Here is a 20,435-nt window from a genome sequence, read left to right as displayed (position 1 = left end):
CTTTAGCCAGAATGACAAAAGAAAGACATAAGTCACAAATAAATAAAATCAGGAATCTGAGGGCAGAATTACTACTGAACCCCCAAAGTAAAAAGGATCATAAAAGGATACTATGAACAACAGTATGCCAACAAATTAGACAACCTAAATCAAATGGACAAATTATTTGGAACACATAAACAATCTAAACTGACCCAAGAAAATAGAAGACCTCAAGAGACCAATTACAAGTAAAGAGATTGAATCAATCATTAAAAATTTGAAAATAAAATACAAAAAAAAAAAAAAAAAAACCCAGGAGCAGATGGCTTCAGAGGTGAACTAAACTAAACATTTCAATAAGAATTATTACTACTTCTGCTCAAATTCCTTGAAAAAATTGAACAGGAGGGGACACTACCTAACTCATTCTTTCAGGCCAACATTATCCTAATACCAAAGCCAGATAATGATACTACAAGAAAGGAAATTTAGTGTACAATTTATCTTATAAATACTGATTGGAAGATCCTCAACAAAATGCTTGCAAATCAAATCCAACAGCACATTAAATAATTATACAGTGAAAATTTGGCAGCATGAGGAGGTATGGAATTTAGTTAGTACTGGAGAGCAGATAGTAAATAACCTTGAACTGTCTGGAACAACTGTGTGGGGGATGTCAATGTCCAGACACAAACTGTAAACCAGTCTGGAATGGGTGGAAGGGCAGAGATCTCAGCATAGAACTGTAACTAAAGCCCCTGCAGAGGCTGGTGAACCCCCACACTGGCATGGCCAGCTGAGTTGCAACACTTCACTGTTGGAAAAAGAAACAGTCTACTAGGAGCAAGGGAAGATAGTTAAAACAAGTTCCAGTTCTGGTTTTAACTAAAAAGAATTAGGACTACTGAATCAAAGCTGCAAGGACAGATAAATCCGGAGCAAGCATGAAAGAAACCCTGAGGTCTCTCTTGGCAGAGAAGCAGCAGGAATGAGGGAAAATAAATAAATAAATAATAAACTTACAAATAAATGAATGAATGAATAAATAAATAAGAGTATTTTGGAGTTGGCTAAGCTCAGAACACTAAAATATGTGTCCCTAAGAAAAGGGACACATAAAGCCAGATACAAACTCTGCTTCTTGACTGATGAAACATGGGGGCTGGCAAGTAGCTCTGAAAAGGGGATTTCCTGTTTTTCATTTTTAAACTGTTCTAGGTAGCTCATTAGAGAAAGCCCCATGCATTTTCAATTGCCAGTGCAGACCCAGGCAAGCATGCAGTTAAGATAGGATGGAGAGACAATATAAGTAGTCAAGTCAAGGAGATAATTCCCTAAAAGGCATATCTTCCACATGAAATGGGACATCGGATGCAGCTCAAGTGGTGGGCCCTCCTTCAGAGAATTCAGCTCCCAAGAGCTGGAGGGAAGCAAAATTAAAGCACTCACTCTGCCTCAACTGCTGTCTCAACCACACCCTGGCAGAAAGAGTGTGTCCTGAGTATTAAAGGTATTGCAACTCTTTATATCAGTGGGGAACTGCAGGCTGATAAGCACTAGCTGCTAGGCAGGATAGGAAAAGCACAGAGCCTAGAGGACACACAAAAAAGTCTGACAACCTTCTGGATCTCATCCACAAGGAAACTTTATATGATTGCACTCTCTCATTAGACCTGGGCCTGTCTGGTCTGGGAAATTCTGTTTGGGGTAGATTACAGATGGGTAGACCCTCCTCAAAAAAATAAAGGTTATATATAAGTAGGATGAGAACCAGAAAAGCAAGAGCTGAAAATTTCTGATAAGTTAAACAGAAACTATGCTAGAAACCTAGAATAGGCTGAACTGAGCTACAGAGAACATATAAAGAATAAATCCAACCAACAAGAAAACTCTAGGTAACAGAATGAAAATGACCTCTAGAATAAACTAATCAAGGAACACAGATGAATTGACACCAGAAAAGTTGAGCCACACTAGAAATAAAGAAGATATGGCCCAGTTGAAGGGGAAACTAAGAATTCAAATGAGATACCTGAGTTGAAACAACTAATTAAAGATGTTCAAGTAAACATGATAAATCAATTCAAAAATCAGATTAATGAGTTGAGGAAAGATATAGCAAAAGAGATGAAGGATATTTAAGAGAAAGAGAAAACAGCCAACCCAGATTTCTATATCTGGCAAAACTTTTCTTCAAAAATGAGGGAGAGTTTAAAATATTTTCAGAAAGACACTGAGAGAGTTTTGGAACAAGAGACCTGCTCTACAAGAACTTCTGAAGGTGTTTCTACAGGCAGTTAGAAAAAGAAATGATAGAGGTTTGGAAAAGATGCAGAGATGAAGATTACCAGTAAGGGTAAAAAGAGAGAGAGAGAATCTGTAAGATAGAGTGAAGTCATGAAGCATATAACAATGTGGATGAAACCTGAGGACATTATTTTGAGTTAATATTAGTGAGTGAGCTTTGAGGGTTAAAGTGGAGAACACAGGTAATCAGGGGATAGAAAGAGGGTAGAGATTGTATATTTGATGCTGAGGGAGTACAGAATGGTCACCAGGATTAATTGTACAGATCCAGAAATAGATAGCACAATACTATCTTATAGTACAATGGTATTTTAAGTACACTGAACAAAGATGACTGTGATTATGGTTGGAAGAGGAAGGCTAAGGGCATGTATGAAACCAGAAGGAAAGATAGAAGATAAGGTCTGGGACTGTATAAATTAGTGAAACCTAGATAATACAATGATAGTGATTAAACATACAAATATGAGAATGTTTTTTACCTGAAGGAGAAGAGATGGATGTCAACATTGCAAGGTGTTGAAAACAGAATGGTATATGAAAAAATACAATCAATGCAAATTACAGTCTATAGCTAATGGGAATATTTAATACATTCCCATGAAATGTAACAAAGGCAATATGCAAAGTTAAATGTCAATAAGTTTTTGTTGCTTTTATATTTTATTTTACTTTTTATTTTTCCTTCATTTCTTTCTTTGTGGAAGAAATGGAAATGGAAACATCATCATATAGACTGTGGTGGTGGATGTATAACTTTGTGATTATACCAGGAACCATTGATTGTTTACTTAGTATAGATTGTATGGCATGTGAATAAAACTGTTTAAAAATAAACAGAAAGGTACAAGCAGTGGAGAGCATGTGGAGAGATGAATGTACCTACTCACTATTGATGGGGAAGTAGAATGGTGCAGCCCATGTGGAAGGAAGTGTGGTGACTCCACAGGCGGCTAAGTATGCTGTTGCCACATGACCCTTAAAGCCTGTGATTAAGTATATACTTGGGAAAACTGAAGGCAGGGACAAGAATGGACACTTGCACACTGGTGTTTATGGCAGCAGTATTCATGATTCCAATGGATGGAGGTGGCCTAAAGGTACACTGATGAATGGTAGGAGAACTGCAGTGTATCCATAGAATGGAATATTGAATAGCTACAAGAAGGAAAGAAGTTGTGAGGAATGAAACTAGGTGAATGAAACTTGAGGAGAGTATGTTGAGTGACATAAGCCAGAAAAGAAAAGACAAAATATTGTAATGCTTCACTAATAGGGACTAAATATAATGTGATAACTCTGAGTATTGAATCTAAGAGCATAGGTTATCAGGAGAATGTTTATTGTAAAGGTTCCTAGATAGTAAAGTCTTACAGCAGTTACATTTATTCCTCAATAGTTACAGTTATTTCTAAATTCTGAGATGCTGGACTCTTTGCCTATAACCAGGTTATTCCCTGGAATTATAAGAATCTGTGTGATATCTGAGATTCAGAGCTAGAGTTCTGCAGGTATGAAAGTATTATCCCATATAGCAACTGTTTAAAAAGTTGAAAAAAAGGCAGATCAGACTACAGGATAAAGGATGATATTGACTTTTTTTTAAAATTCAGTTTTATTAAGATATATTCACATACCAATCATCCATGTTGTACAATCAACTGTTCACAGTGCCATCTTGTAGTCATGCATTCATTGCCTCAATCTAATTTTGAACATTTTCCTTACACCAGAAAGAATCAGAATCAGAATTTAAAAAAAAAAAAATAATAAAAAAACACCCAAATCACACACACCCATCCCACCCTTTTTTCATTTAGGTTTTGTCCCCATTTACATACTCATCCATCCATACACTGGATAAAGGGAATGCAATCCACAGGGTTTTCACAATCACACTGTCACCCCTTGTAAGCTACATTGTTACACAATCATCTTCAAGAGTCAAGGCTACTGGGTTGGAGTTTGGTAGTTTCAGGTATTTGCTTTTAGCTATTCCAATGCATTAAAACCTAAAATGTGTTTATGTATTGCATCAGAATGTCTACCAGAGTGACCTCTCAATTCCATTTGAAATCTCTCAGCCACTGAAGCTTTATTTCCTCTCATTTTGCATCCCCTTTTGGTCAAGATGTTCTCAATCCCACAATGCCAGTTCTAGATTGATTCCTGGGAGTCATATCCTGTGTTGCCAGGGAGATTTACACCCCTAGGAAACAGGTACCACAGAGAGGGGAGGGCAGCAAGATCACCTGCCAAGGTGGCTTAGTCAGAGAGAGAGGCCACATCTGAGCAACAAAGAGTCACCCAGAAGGAGACCCTTAGGCACAATTATAAGCAGGTTTACCCTCTCCTTGCAGCAACAAGCTTCATAGGGGCCAGCCCCAAGACAGAGGGCTGGTCACATCAAGCTGTCAGTCCCCAATGTTTGTGAGAACATCAGCAGCAATCCAGGTGAGGAAGTCCAACACCTCTGCATCCTCCCCCAGCTCTTCAGGGGGGTCCTGATTATATATTTTTATTTTCCACCCAAATGACTTTAGGATGTGTTATTTCATTCTAATCTATACAGACATACCATAGCTCACCTCTTATTCAAAGTTCCATGTAATTGTAGAGTTTGAACAAACTGAGTATAGAAGTTATATTGTTAGAAAATATAGATCCTACTCCAAATAAACATCTCTTTTCTTGGTCTCACATGGGAGTTGAAGTTTGAACACAATCAGTTTCAACCTTTACCCTTTGGCCCAATTTGCTCTAGTCTTAACCAGATCTGCTTTATTCATACCTCTAATTGAAGTCTGGGCCCTATTTCAGCTTTTTTTTTTTTTTAACAGTTGCTGTATGTGTTATTACTGATATTCATCTCTGCCAAGCTCTAGCTCTGAGTTTCAGGTGTAACACAGATACCCAAAGTTCCAGAGACCAATCAGGCTATACCTTAAGGGATCAACATCTCAGAGTTTGGAGATAGCCATTACAATTCAGGAATAGATTTGACTGCTGTAAGAGCTTACAATCTAGGGACCATTACAATAATCATTTCCCTGTTAGGCTGTGCTCTAGGATTTAATTCTGAGTTTACACCTTGTAGTTCATATTGTTGAGGCATTACAGTGTTTGCCTTGGTTTCTGGCACACTTCACTGAACATGCTGTCTACAGGATCCATTCACCTCACTGCATGTTTCACACTTCACTCCTTCTTGTAGTTACTCAATATTCCATTGTATGCACACACCACATTTCACCATTCTGTTCCTCAGACAGTGTACCCTTAGGCCACCTCCACCCATTGCAGTTCAAGAATGATACCTCCATAAACACCAGTGTGCAAATGTCCATTCATGTCTCTGCTCTCAGACCTTCCAAATACATACCCCATAATGAGGTTGTAGGATGCTATGGTCCCACATACTTAGCTTCTTGTGGAGCCACCATGGTGACCTCCAGAAAGGCTACACCATTCTGTCTCCACATCAACAATAAATAGGTACATCCCTCTCTCCATGTTTTCTCTAGCTCTTTTACCTCTATTTATGATTTTTTCCTATAATCTTATAGAGATATTTTCACATAAGATAAAGGCATCCACATTGCAAAATCAGTTGTTCATGGCATCATCACATAGTTGTATATATATTACCACACTCAGCATTTGAACTTACTGATTATTATGAAAAACATTTTTTTGGTGAATGATAAAAAAATAATAAAAAGAAAAATTAAAATGTCACAATATAATATAATAGTAAGGACAGAAAACAACACCACCCCCAAGAATCCCACATTCCTCCCCTATATCCCCCTCTCATACACATTTAACTTTGGTATATTGCCTTTGTTACATTTAATGGAAGAATATTGGAATATTACTGTTGACCATAGACTCCAGTTTGCTTTGATTATGTTTTTTTTTCCAAAATACCATCCCTTTTTCAACACTCTGCATGGTTGACAGTCATTTGTTCTCCCAAATGTGAGAACATTTTTATATTTGTGCATTTAGCAACAGTCGTTGGCCACTCCAGTTTTTACCAAGTTATACAGTCTCAGTCTTCATCATCTGTCTTTACCTCTGGTGTCATACATTCCCCTATCCCACCTCTTTCAGCTTTACTCACAGACACCTTTGTTCCATGTACTTACAATATTGTGCAACCATTACACAATATTATGCTATCTATTTCTTTATGTATACAATCATGCCAAACATTTCTGTAGTCCTTCAGCATCAAAAGCCTGATCTATACCCCCTATTTCCTGTTAGCCTTTGTTATCAGCTTTTAACTCTCTGAGTTTGCTCATTAATGTTCATTCATGTTAGTGAGACAATACAGTATTTTTCCTTCTGTTTCTGGCTAACTTCACTCAACATAATGTCCTCAAGTTTTATGCATGTTATTATATGTTCCATGTCTTTGTTCTGCCTCACAGCTGCATAATATTCCGTCATGTGTATATACCACAGATTGTTTATCCACTCATCCATTGATGGACATTTGGGCTGCTTCCATCTCTTGGCAATCATGAATAATGCTGCAATAAACATCAGTTTACAAATGTCCATTTGTGTCTTAGCTTTCAGTTCCTTTGAGTATACACCTAGCAATGGAATAGCTGGGTCATATGGCAAATCTATACTTACCTTCTTGAGGAACCTCCACACTGTCTTCTAGAGTGGTTGTACCATTCTACTTTCCCACAAGCAATGAATAAGTTTTCCTCTTTCTCCACATCCTCTGCTGCACTTGTAATTGTCTGTTTTTTGGATAATGGCTATTCTTATAGGTGTGAGATGGTATGTAATTGTGGTTTTGATTTGCATTTCCGTAATAGCCAGGGAAGTTGAGCATTTTTTCATATGTTTTTGAGTCATTTGTATTTTCTCTTTGGAAAAGTGTCTGTCCATGTCTTTTGCCCATTTTCTAATTGGGTTGTCTTTCTGTTGTTGAGTTGTAGGATTGCTTTATATATTCAGGATATTAAACCCTTATCTGATAGTTGGTTTCCAAATATTGTCTCCCATTGCGTAGGCTGCCTTTTTACTTTTATAACAAAGTCCTTTGACGTACAAATGTGTCTGATTTTGAAGAGATCCCATTTGTCTATTTGTTCTTTGGTTGCTCACACTTTGGGTGTAAAGTTTAGGAAACCACCTCCTATCACAAGATCTTTAAGATAGTGCCCTACATTTTCTTCTAAGAGTCTTATGGTCTTAGTGCTTATATTTAGGTCTTTGATCCAATTAGAGTTAATTTTTGTATAAGATGTGAGGTAGGAGTCCTCTTTCATTCTTTTGGAAATTGATATCCAGTTCTTCAAACACCATTTATTGAAAAGGCTGCTCTGTCCCAGTTGATTTGGCTTGACTGCCTTAACAAAGATCAATGGTCCATAGATGTGAGAGTCTATTTCTGAACACTTCATTCAATTCCATTTGTTGGTATATCTATCCTTATGCCAGTGCCATGCTGTTTTGTGCACTGTAACTTTGTAATATGCTTCAAAGTCAGGTAGTGTGAGACCTCCCAATTCATTCCTCTTTCTCAAGATATTTTTGGCTATTTGGGGCAACTTTCCCTTCCAAATTAATTTGGTTATTGGTTTTTCTAATTCTGCAAATTAAGTTGTTGGGACTCTAATTGGTATTGCATTCAATCTATAAATCAGTTTAGATAGTATTGACATCTTAATTATATTTAATCTTCCAATCCATGAATGTGGAATGTTCTTCCATTTTTTTAGGTCCTGTTCAATTTCTTTTAGCAGTTTCTTGTAATTTTCTTTGTATAGGTCTTTTGTGGCCTTTATTTATTCCTAAATACTTGATTCTTTTGGTTGCTATTATAAGTGGAATTTTTTTATTTCTTCCTTTTGTTGTACATTACTTGTTTATAAGAACACTACAGATTTTTGCATGTTGATCTTGTTCCCTGTCACTTTGCTGTATTCATTGATTAGCTCTCATAGCTTTGCTGTAGATTTTTCTGGATTTTCTACATGTAGAATCATGTCATCTGCAAACAGTGAAAGTTTTACTTCTTCCTCTCCAATTTGGATGCCTTTTATTTCTTTTTCTTGCCTGATTGCTCTAGCTAGAACTTCCAGCACAATGTTGAATAGCAATGGTGATAGTGGGCATCCCTGTCCTGTTCCAGATCTCAGAGGGAAAGCTTTCAGTCTCTCCCCATTGAGTACAATGTCAGCTGTGGGTTTTTCATATATTGCCTTTATCATATTGAGAAAATTCCCTTCTATTCTGTTCTAGTTTGCTACTGCTGCCAGAATGCAAAACACCAGAAATGAACTGGCTTTTATAAAGGGGGTTTATTTTGTTACAAAGTTACAGTCTCAAGGCCATGAAATGTCCAATGTAAGTCATCAACAATCAGGTACCTTCACTGGAGGATGGCCAATGATGTCTGGAAAACCTCTATTAGCTAGTAAGGCACGTGGCTGGCATCTGCTCCTAAGTTCTGGTTTCAAAATGACTTTCTCCCAGGATATTCCTCTCTCAGCTGCAGTTCCTCAAAAATGTCATTCTTAGTTGCTCTTGGAGTATTTGTCCTCTCTTAGCTTCTCTAGAGCAAGAGTCTGCTTTCAATGGCCATCTTCAAAATATCTCTCATCTGCAGCTCCTGTGCTTTCTTCAAAGTGTCCCTCTTGGCTGTAGCAGCTTGCTCCTTCTGTCTGATCTTATATAGTGCACCAGTGTGCCAGTTTGAATGTATTATGTCCCCCCAAATGCCATTATCTTTGATGTAATCTTGTGTGGACAGACCTATCAGTGTTAATTAGATTGTAATTCTTTGAGTGTTTCCATGGAATGTGCCCCACCCAACTGTGGGTGATGACTCTGGATAATTTCCATGGAGTTGTTGGCCCACCCATTCAGGGTGGGCCTTGATCAGTGGAGCCATATAAATGAGCTGACAAACAGAAGGAACTCAGTGCAGCTGAGAGTGACATTTTGAAGAGGAGATACAGCCAAGAGGGACACTTTGAAGAAAGCACAGGAGCTGCAGATGAGAGACAGTTTGAAGATGGCCATTGAAAGCAGACTCTTGCTCCAGAGAAGCTGAGAGAGGACAAATATCCCAAGTGCAAGTAAGGGTGACATTTTTGAGGAACTGTAGCCTAGAGAGGAACATCTTGGGAGAAAGCCATTTTGAAACCAAAACTTTGAAGCAGATGCCAGCCACATGCCTTTCCAGCTAACAGATTTTCCAGACACCATTGGCCATTCTCCAGTGAAGGTAGCCAATTGCTGATGTGTTACCTTGGACACTTTATGGCCTTAAGACTGTAACTGTGTTACCAAATAATCCCCCTTTTATAGAAGCCAACCCATCTCTGGTGTTTTGCATTCTGGCAGCATTAGCAAACTAGAGCAACCAGTAATTTAATTCAGACCCACCCTGAATGTGTGGGCCTACACCTCCATGGAAATTATCCAATCAGAGTCATCACCCACAGTTGGGTGGGGCACATCTCCATGGAAACACTCAAGAATTACAATCTAAGTAACACTGATAGTTCTGCCCACACAAGATTACATCAAAGATAATGGTGTTTGGGGGACATAATACATTCAGACTGGCACATTCCACCCCCTGGATCCCAAAATGACATTATCTTTCCATATACAAAATACATTCATCCCACAAGAATATCACAGAAACTTAAATCATTTCAGTAACAATAGTTAAGTACAAGATCCCATCAAAATCAATTATAGGCGTGGTCAGTCCAAAAGCATAATTCCCCTCTAGCTGTGGATCTGTGAATTTAGAGCAAGTTATGTGCTTCCAATATACAAAGGAGGGACATTCACAGGATAAACATTCCCATTGCCATAAAGAAAAACTGAAAGGAAAACAGGATTAACAGGACAAAACAGTTCCTAAAACCCACAGGACAAACTCCATTAGATGTCAAAGTCTGAGAGTCATTAACAAAGTGAGGTTGCATTTTTATCTCTTAAAACAAGATTAATCTCTGCAGACAGAAGAGTGAGAGCTGCTTCCTCAGGGGAGGTGATTACAGAGTTAGCAGGCACTGAAGGGTTAATCTCTTTAGGTGGGGGTTGGATGGCAGGCTCCTTAGGGCAGACTGGAGGTGGGGAAGCTGTTTCCCCAGGACAGCCCTCTACAGGTAAATCTAACAATGATCCAGCAGAATCCAGGGTTCCAGTGTCCTCACTGCCAGTATTATCAATCCATATGTCCCCATCCCAAGTTTCGGATCCCATTCTTTTCCAATCAATGCCTTTACTTTAACAGCAGACACCCTGAGAGGTTGAGATTTTAGTTTATGTTGTAAATCTGCTACTCACACAATGAGAGTCTGCATCTGGTTTTCAGAAACCTCAAGTCTGCAGGCACAGGAAATAAGATTTTCTTTCAGGGCACACATAGAAACATTTACATCTGTCATACAGTGTTTAAGTTTTGAATTTGAAGACTTTAACTCATCCCTTTCTCTTACAAACATATCTAAGAGCAGCCAGGCAACATCATTATACCTCTAAATTCTGTAAAACTCTGTGAAGGTGTGGAAAACACTGTCACCCAGAGCCTTTCTTCATACAAGACTATGATTAGGAGAATCAAATGGTGCTATTTTGCATATCTCCTTTGCCAACTCATGCCATGGACTGTCAGTGCCCTCTTGTTTACAGGAAATGGAGCCATTAGTGCCTTTGAATCTAATCAGAGTAGAAAACAAATTGTAAAAGCCCATTTTAAGATTCTGTTTCTGAAGAACAACTCCCAGTACCAAGTTGTATTAGTTAGGGTTCTCTAGGGAAACAGAAACAATGAGAGGTATCTATGACTACAAAATTTATAAAAGTGACTCACACAACTGTGGGTATGCACAAGTCCAAATTCTGTAGGGCAGTCAGCAAACTGTCAACTCCAAGTAAAGCGTCTGATGAACTCTTCAGGAAATGAACCAGCAACTTCAATAAACTCCTCAGGAAATGCTTGGCTGGGCAGTCAAAGGAGTGAAGGTCCTCTATCTGTCTTGCTTATAAGTTGTCAACTGATTAATTGGATTAAGTCCAGCCAATTGCATTCTCTCATTGTGGAAGACACACCCTTAGGTGAGTCATCAGTCACAGCTGCAGTCAACTGACTGATGATTTACTAACCCAGCCTGTTGGTTTAGTAACCAGCCACAAATGTCCTCCCAGCAATTGTTAGGCCAGTGCTTGCTTGACCAGACAGCTGGGTACTATCACTTGGCCAAGTTGACACATTAACCTAGCCATCACATATTCCTATCCTTTGAAATGTTTTCACCAAGGAAACATGTTGAATTTTGTCAAATGCCTTTTCTGAATCAATCAAGATGATCACATGGTTATTTTGCTTTGATTTATTGATGTGTTGTGTTACATTAATTGATTTTATTATGTTGAACCAGCCTTGCATACCTGGAATAAACCCCACTTGGTCATCGTTTATAATTCTTTTAATGTGCTGCTGGATTTGATTTGTGAATATTTTGTTGAGGATTTTTGCATCTATATTCATTAAAGATATAATTTTCTTTTTTTTTGTAATATCTTTTGTTTTGGTATTAGGGTGATGTTGGCTTCCTGGAATTGGTTGGGTAGCTTTCCCTCCTCTTCAATTTTTTTTTGAGAGTTTCAGCAGTATTGGTATTTTTTCATGAATGCTTGGTTGAATTCACATGTGAAGCCATCTGCTCTTGGGCTTTTCTGTTTTGGGAGCTTTTTGATGACTGACTCAATCTCTTTGCTTATGATTGGTTTCTTGAGGCCCTCTATTTCTTCTCAGGTCAATGTTTGTTGTTTATGCTTTTCTAGGAAGTTTCCCATTTTGTGTAAGTTGTCCAGTTTATTAGCTTACTGTTGCTCATAGTATCTCCTCATTATCTCCTTTATTTCTGCAGGGTCAGTAGTTATGTTTCCTTTCCCATTTCTGATTACATTTATTTGTGTCTGCTCTCTCTCAATTTTGTTGATTTTGTTGAAGAACCAGCTTCTGGTTTTGTTGATTCTCTATTGTTTTCCTGTTCTTAGTTTCATTTATTTCTGCTCTGATCTTTATTATTTCTTTCCTTCTGTTTGCTTTGGGGTTTATTTGCTGTTCCTTCTCTAGTTCTTCCAGGTGGACAGCTAATTCCTCAATTTTTGCTCTCTCTTCTCTTTTAATATAGGCATTTAAGGCAATAAATTTCCCTCTCGGCACTGCCATTGCTGCATCCCATATGTTTTGATATGTTGTGTTTTCATTGTCATTTGCCTCAACGTATTTACTAATTTCTCTTGTAATTTCTTCCTTTACCCACTGGTTTTCTAAGATTGTGTTGTTCATTCTCCATATATTTGTGAATTTTACAATCTTCTGCCTGTTATTTATTTCCATCTTCGTTCCATTATGATCTGAGAAAGTGTTTTGAAAAATATTAATACCTTCAAATTTGTGGAGATTTGCTTTATGGCCCAACATGTGGTCTATCCTAGAGAATGTTCCATGAGTACTTGAGTAAAATGGATATCCTGCTTTTGTGGGATGTAGTGTTCTATAAAAGTCTGTCAAGTATAGTTAATTTAAAATACAATTCAACATCTCCACTTCCTTGTTGATTCTTTGTCTAGATGTTCTACCCATTGATGAGAGTGGTATATTGAAGTCTCCAACTATTTTGTGGAGTTATCTACTTCTCCTTTCAGTATTCTCAGTGCCTGTCTCATGAATTTTGGGGCAGTCTGGCTTGGTGCACAAATGTTTATGATTGTTGTGTTTTCTTGATGAATTGACTCTTTCATTAATATATAGTGCCCTTCTTTGTCTCTTTTAATTGTTTTACTTTTGAAGTCTACTTTGTCTGATATTAACATAACTACTCCCACTTTTTTTGGTTGCTGTTTGAATGAAATATCTTTTCCCAACCTTTCACTTTCTGCCTATATCTGTCCTTGTGTCTAGGATGAGTTTCATGTAGACAGCATACAGATGAGTCCTGTTTTTTAATCCATTCTGCCAGTCTGTGTCTTTTTATTGGGGAGTGTAATCCATTTACATTTAGTGTTATTACTGTAAGGGCGGTACTTTCTTCTATCACCTTGTCTTTTGGATTTTATATGTCATGTCTTATTTTTCCTTTCTCTCTTTTTTTACCCTTCCTGATAATCTTCATGTCTACGCTCTTCTCCAAACCTTTCTCCTGTCTTTTCCTATCAGCCTGTAGCACTCCCTTTAGTATTTCCTGTAGTGCTGGTCTTGTATTCATGAACTCTCTCAGTGTCTGTCTGAAAATATTTTTATCTCCCTCTCATTTTTGAAGGAGATTTTTGCTGGATATAGGGTTCTTGGTTTTCTCTTTCAGTATGTTAAATATATTATAGCACTGTCTTCTCACCTCCATGGTTTCTGTGGAGAAATCTGTGCATAGTCTCATTGAGCTTCCCTTGCATGTGATGGATTGTTTTTCTCTTGCTGCTTTCTGAATTCTTTGTCTTTCATGTTGGACAGTCTGATCAGTGCCTTGGAGTATGTCTTTTCAGGTCTATTCTGTTTGGGGTGTGCTGTACTTCTTGAATCTCTAATTTTCTGTCTTTCTGAAGAGTTGGGAAATTTTCAGTGATTATTTCTTCTATTATTCTTTCTGCCCCTTTCCCTTCTCTTCTACCTCTGGGACACCCATAACATGTATGTCTGTGTGTTTCATGTTGTCACTCAGCTCCCTAAGACACTGCTCATATTTTTCCATTCTTTTCACCATCTGCTCTTTCATGTGTTTGAATTCAGATGTCTGGTCTTCCAATTCACTGATCCTTTCTTCTGCCTGTTCAAATCTACTGTTGTATCTGTCCATTGTCTTTTTCATCTCCTCCATTATGCCCTTCATTCCCATAAGTTCTGTCATTTGTTTAATCAAGTTTATGAATTCTGTCTCATGGTCATCCGGTGTCCTTCTTATATCCTTCATCTCTTTTGCTATGTCTTCCCTCGGTATATTGACTTGATTTTTTAATTGTTTTAGATTTGTTTGAACATCTCCAATTAGTTCTTCCTTCAGCTCATTGAATTGATTTAGCAATAACTGCTTCAACTCCCATATCTCAGTTGAACTATTAGTTTTTTTTCCTTTGGATGATCCATATTTTCATATTTCCTAGTATAGCTCATTATCGTAAGCTGCACAGGCATCTGACTTTGTTGATCAGTTTATTCTGGAGCTTGTTTTCACTTTTAACTAGGATTTTCTTATTGGTCAGCTTTTTCTCTAACTTTTGGTGTTTAGTTCAGCTTATTCTAGACTTTTAACTTAGAGTCTGTTTACTTGATCAGAGTTTTTCACCTCTTGGTTTTCTGTTTCTTGCCCTGCCTCTGTGTAGCCTTTATGTGTGGTGATCTCAGATATGGTCAGCCCCAGTCAGGCTTTCCTAGTCCAGACAGGCCCAGGTCTTGGGAAGAGGGTATGGAGTTTCCTTGAAAATGATACCCTCCTGTGAGGCCTTTAGACTCTGTGCTTCTCCTATGCTTCCAGCAGGTGATGCTTGCCAGCCCACAGTTTCCCCACCAGTGTAAGGAGGCAGGGAGCCTTTAGTTCTCCAGGTGACCCTAACTCAGCCTGGGATGTGGCTAACTGAAGCTAGTTAATGAATTTCAAACCCTGGAATCTGAGTTCCCAAAAGGGCTGGGAAGTTACGGTGTTTAGCAAATTTTCTCCACCACTAGACATTGCTTTTTCTCTCAGACCTATCTTAGCTTTGCTCTTGCCTGGGCCCAAATTGCAATTCTTTGAGGCTTTGTGTAGTGGGCTTCTTAGAGTAATTGTTTTAGAAAAAGAGAAAAAAATAAAAAAAAATAAGGATCCAGTATGGACTATTTACAGTCTTTGCAGATCCAATGGGCTACTGAAATAACTAAAAGACAAGGAGTTCAGGGCAATTAAAGAGCAATTAAGAAAGCTGAGAAGCTGGCTTTTCAGACAAGGGCTCTCCTTCCCTGGATTTTCATATGTGTCTGATTCTGTTTGAGCCCTTCCCTTCTTGGTATTATGTTCACCTGACTCCAAAAAGTCTCTGTTTTAATTTTATTTTCTATTTTTCTACTGTTTTGCTAGCCCTGTCTCTTCTTTGCTGGGCTGACTGCTCCCAGATTTTCTGGTGTCTGCACTCAGTTTATCTATGGTTTCAGCTTTCATTCTCCCTCCTGGTTCCCAGCACATATGGCCCCTCCTCCCTCAGGATTGTGCCTGGCAGGGAGGGGCACAGGTCCCCTGGCTGTGAGAATTTACAGATTTTGCTGGTCTTAGATGTTCCACACATTTGTGAGTGTTGTATGAAGTTTGTTCAATCTCAAATTCCTCTGCAGTTTGTGTCCATGCAGTTCCTGGCTTTCTACAAACTGCCCCAGAGGAGTAACTTCAACCTAGACCTCACCACTCTGCCATCTTGCCCTGCCTCTTGACTGTGTTTTACAACTTCAACTTCTGCATGGAACCAGTGTAAGAGATATTTATTTGGTGCAAAATTGATATTTTCTGTAGCACACTATTTGATTTAATTTATACACAGTTTATTTGAACACCATAATTACATGGAAGCTTGAATAGGGAGTGAGACCTGGTTGGTTTGTCCAGGTTACTGTGATGCCCCATAACATCTCAGTGTAATTTTGCCAGAGAATCAGAAAGTATTTGCAAAGCTCCCTTGAGGGACTGGGGAAAATGTGAAAGAACTTCCTGACCTGGGGAATCTCTGATACTCTTGCAAGCAACTGGGTCTACCAAAATAACAAGCCAAGCCCTTGATCTTGGGTCTTGCTCTTATGAAACTTATTCCTTCAAAGGAGAAGTGAACCCCACTTATAATTTTGCATAAGTGTCTCCCCCAGAGGACCTCTCTTTTGTTGCTCAGATGCAGCCTCTCTTGCTAAGCCAACTCTGCAGGTAAACTCACTGTCCTCTGCCATAAATGGGACATGAGTCCTAGAGCTGTAAATCTCCCTGACAACTTGGGACATGTATTCCAGGGATGAGACTTGCCCTGGCATCATGGGGTTGAGAAAGCCTTCTTGACCAAAAAGGGTAAGAGAGATGAAACAAAATATAGTTTCAGTGGCAAAGAGATTTCAAATCAAATTTAGAGGTCATTCTGGAGGTTATCTTGTGCATTATGTAAATATCCTTTTTTAGTATTTAGTGTATTGGAATAGCTAGAAGGAAACTGTAATCCAGTAGCTTTGATACTTTTTTAATTTAGTTTTTATTACAGAAGTTGTAGGTTTCCAAAAAAAGTCATTCAGAAAATACATAGTTCCCATATACACCTGCACATGCAGTTTTCCCTATTATTGACAATTTGCATTTGTGTGGCAACTTTGTTACCATTGCTAAAACAAAAATATTATAATTATACTATTTTCTTTTGTGAATAGTTTACAATAGGGTTCACATGGTTTTAGAGTCCTATGGATTAAAAAATATTCTAGCAACATAAACAACTAAAAAGTCACCTTTTAAATACATTCAAGTGTGTAATTTGGTGGTGTTAATTACATTCACAATGTTGCGCTACCATTACCACCAGCATTACCAAAATTTTCCTTCACCATAAACAGAAACCCTGTATCAATTAAACATTAATTCCCTAATCCCTACACCAACCCAGGACACTGGTAACCAGTCATCTATTCCCTGACTCTATGAATTTGTTTATTCTAATTACTTCATATCAGTGAGATTATACAATATATTTCCTTTTGTGTCTGGTTTATTTCACTCAACATGATGTCTTCATGTTTCACCTATGATGTTGCATGTATCAGGACTTAATTATTTTATAGCTAAAATTAATGCATTATATGAATACGCCACATTGTATTTATCCATTTATCTGTTGATGGACATGAGTTGTTTCCATCTTTTGGCATTTAGGAATAATACCACTATGAACATTGGTGTGAAAATATTTGTTCAATTCCTTGCTTTCAAATCTTTTGGGTATGTATCTAGAAGTAAGTTTTCTGGTTCATATGGTATTTCTATACTTATCTTTCTGAAGTACCACCAAACTGTTTTCCATAGCAGTTGTGCCAATTTGCATTCCCACTAACAATGAAAAAGTCATCTTTTTCTCCACATCTTCTCCAACACTCACTATTTCCCATTTTTAAAATATTAATCATTCTAGTGGTGGTGAAATTGTATCTCAGTCTGGTTTTTTACTAATTCCAAGATTTCATATATTTACACAAATTATATAATAAGATGCATGTGTAATAATTACAGAACAATAGGCAACAATTGAGAAATATTACAAATTCCCACTAAAACAACACTAAATGATATGAAAATCACCAGGCAAACAGTACAAGAAAAGAAATAATTTTAAGATGAACCCAACAATACAACAGCAAAAAATCCAGAAAACACCTTAGTTTTAGTAAACTAAAGCATAATTCCCCAGAAATTTGAGTCTTAAGATTTAAAGGTAATGTTCTTTTTCCTTTAAATTTGTTTTTCACTCTTATAATATGAATATTTAATATATTGACTTTCCTAAACACATTATAACTAGAAAGCCTTTTTCACTGGTGATTTCTTATTGCTATTTTCTCCCTGCAATTTTATTGAGATATATTCACACACCATGCAATCATCCACAGTGTATGATCAATTGTTCACAGTTTCATCATATAGTTGTGCATTCAGCACAACAATCAGACCTTGAACAGATTCATTACTCCAAAAACAATAAAAATAAAAATAAATAAAAATGAAAATAAAAAAGAACACTCAGACATCCCATTCCCCCATCCTCTCCTATTTTTCATTTATTTTTGTCCCCATTTTTCTACTCATCTGTTGATACAATGAGTAAAGGGAGTGTGAGCCAAAAAGTTTTCACAATCACACTGTCACATCATATAAATTATATAGTTACATATTCATCTTCAAGAATCAAGGCTACTGGATGGCCATTCAACAGTTTCAGATATTTCCTTCTAGCTATTCTAGTACATGAAAGACTAAGAAGGGATAGCTATATAATGCATAAGGATAACTTCCAGAATGACCTCTCAACTCCATTTCAAATCTCCCAGCCACTGAAATTTCATATTGTTTCATTTCTATTCATCCTTCATGCTGGTCCAGGCTCATCCCCAGGAGTCATGTCCCACATTTCCAGGGAGACTTACACCCCTGGGAGTCATGTCTCATCTCAGAGGGTGGGTAGACTTGATTCCTGAAGATGATTCTATAACTATATAGCTTTTTACAGTGTTACTGTATACTTCTGAAAACCTTGTAACTAACACTCTCTTTATCCAGTGTATGAACAGATCAGTAAGAAAACAAAGACAAAATATAAATAAATATTAGAGGGATAAGTGGTATGGGAAGTTTTGAATGTTCTTTCTTATTTTTATTCTTATTTTTATTTTGGAGCAATGAAAACGTTCAAATATTGATTGTGGTGATGGATGCACAACTATATGATGATACTGTGAACCACTGATTGTATACTTTGGTTGATTATCTTGTGTGTGAATATATCTCAATAAAATTGCATTAAAATAATTATACAGCATGATCAATTGGGTATTATCCCAGGTATGCAAGGGTGGTACAACCTCAGAAAATCAATTAATATAATATGCCACATTAACAAAATGAAGAGAAAAAATCACATGATCATCTCAATTGATGCAGAAAATATATTTGACATAATCCAGGATCCTTTCTAGGGTTAAAAGTTTTGAAAGATAAGAATAGAAGGAAATTCTTCTCCTCCACGTGATAAAGGGTATACTGGAAAAAAAGCACAGCTAACCTTGTAGCTGTGGTGAAAGACTGAAAGCATTCCCTCTATCTGGAAAATGAGAAGTATGCCCATTGTCACCATTGATATTAAAAATTTTACAGGAAGTTCAAGCTAGAGTATTCACACAAGTAAAAGAAGTAAAAGGCATCCCAGTTGAAAGGAAGAAGTTAAGCTTTCACTATTTGCAGATTACATGAACCTATATATGGAAAATAACAAAAAATTACAACAAAAATACTAGAGCCAATAAATGAATTCAGCAAAATGGGGGGTGGTGGGTGGTAGTTACAAGATCAGGATGCAAACATCAATAGTGTTTCTATACAATAATAATAAGAAATCTGTGGGAAAAAGTCAAGGAAAATTTGATTTACAATAGCAAGTAAATGAAAAAGAACCCATATTCTTGTAGATAGTCATGAAATCACTTCAGGTTCAGAAAGAATTTCTTTTCTAAGAGCAATTCATGGGTTAGAAGTAAAGGTTTGTCCTCGTAATGGTTGTGATTACATGGTGTGTAACCACATGGTGGTGGAAAGGAGGTCTTAAGCTGAGATATGAAATAGTATCAACAAAAACAATCTCACCAACCAGATACAACACCTGCAGAGCATGTTTGGAAGAATATGCATGATTGTTGCAAAGGACAGAAAAAACATGGGACACTTCAAGGATGTTTAGGAGAACAAAGAGCTATGACAGCCTGCTGACTGCTTTAATTGGTGCTGGAATCTGAATTATTTTCAGTTCCTGCCAGGAGGAAACTGCAGATTTGCTAAAGGAACTGTATTTAGTGGAACAAAAAGAGAATGTTGGTGTTCATGTTTCAACAGTGATGGCCAGTAATAAATATGAGATCCTTCAGTTTTATTTAAGTATTCCCAATCTAAGTTATATAACTGCATTAAATATATGTGAACAGCTTTCATCTTTGAAAAAAGATAGCTAGCATCTCACCTCAAGAAATCTCCATGTAGGCACAAATAACTCATCAAAAGTCTTAGGAGATCTGTAGATACATTCACTATGAATTTGACATGCTTATATTACCAAACAGTCTTAATCATGGTAGACTGAAATCTGATGCATGGTTAGACTGTTCAAAATGCAGTTATCAAAGAACTCTCACAATACTAAATGCACTTTTTCAATCATTGCTATTGTTTATTAGTTTAAAATATGTAAATAAAGGGACATTTCTCAATTTCTTAAAGATATTATTTTCTGTATTGTACGTTTTATTTATGTAGATTATATAAATTATTTAAAATGAGAACAATTGATGTTAAATAATCATTTTGACCAGCTAGATTATGAAATAATTTTTG

The sequence above is a fragment of the Choloepus didactylus genome, assembly GCF_015220235.1.
Source record: "Choloepus didactylus isolate mChoDid1 chromosome 11 unlocalized genomic scaffold, mChoDid1.pri SUPER_11_unloc2, whole genome shotgun sequence".
NCBI classification, from domain to species: Eukaryota; Metazoa; Chordata; class Mammalia; order Pilosa; family Megalonychidae; genus Choloepus; species Choloepus didactylus.
The sequence above is the reverse complement of the archived record's forward strand: the minus strand, read 5'-3'. Positions refer to the sequence as shown.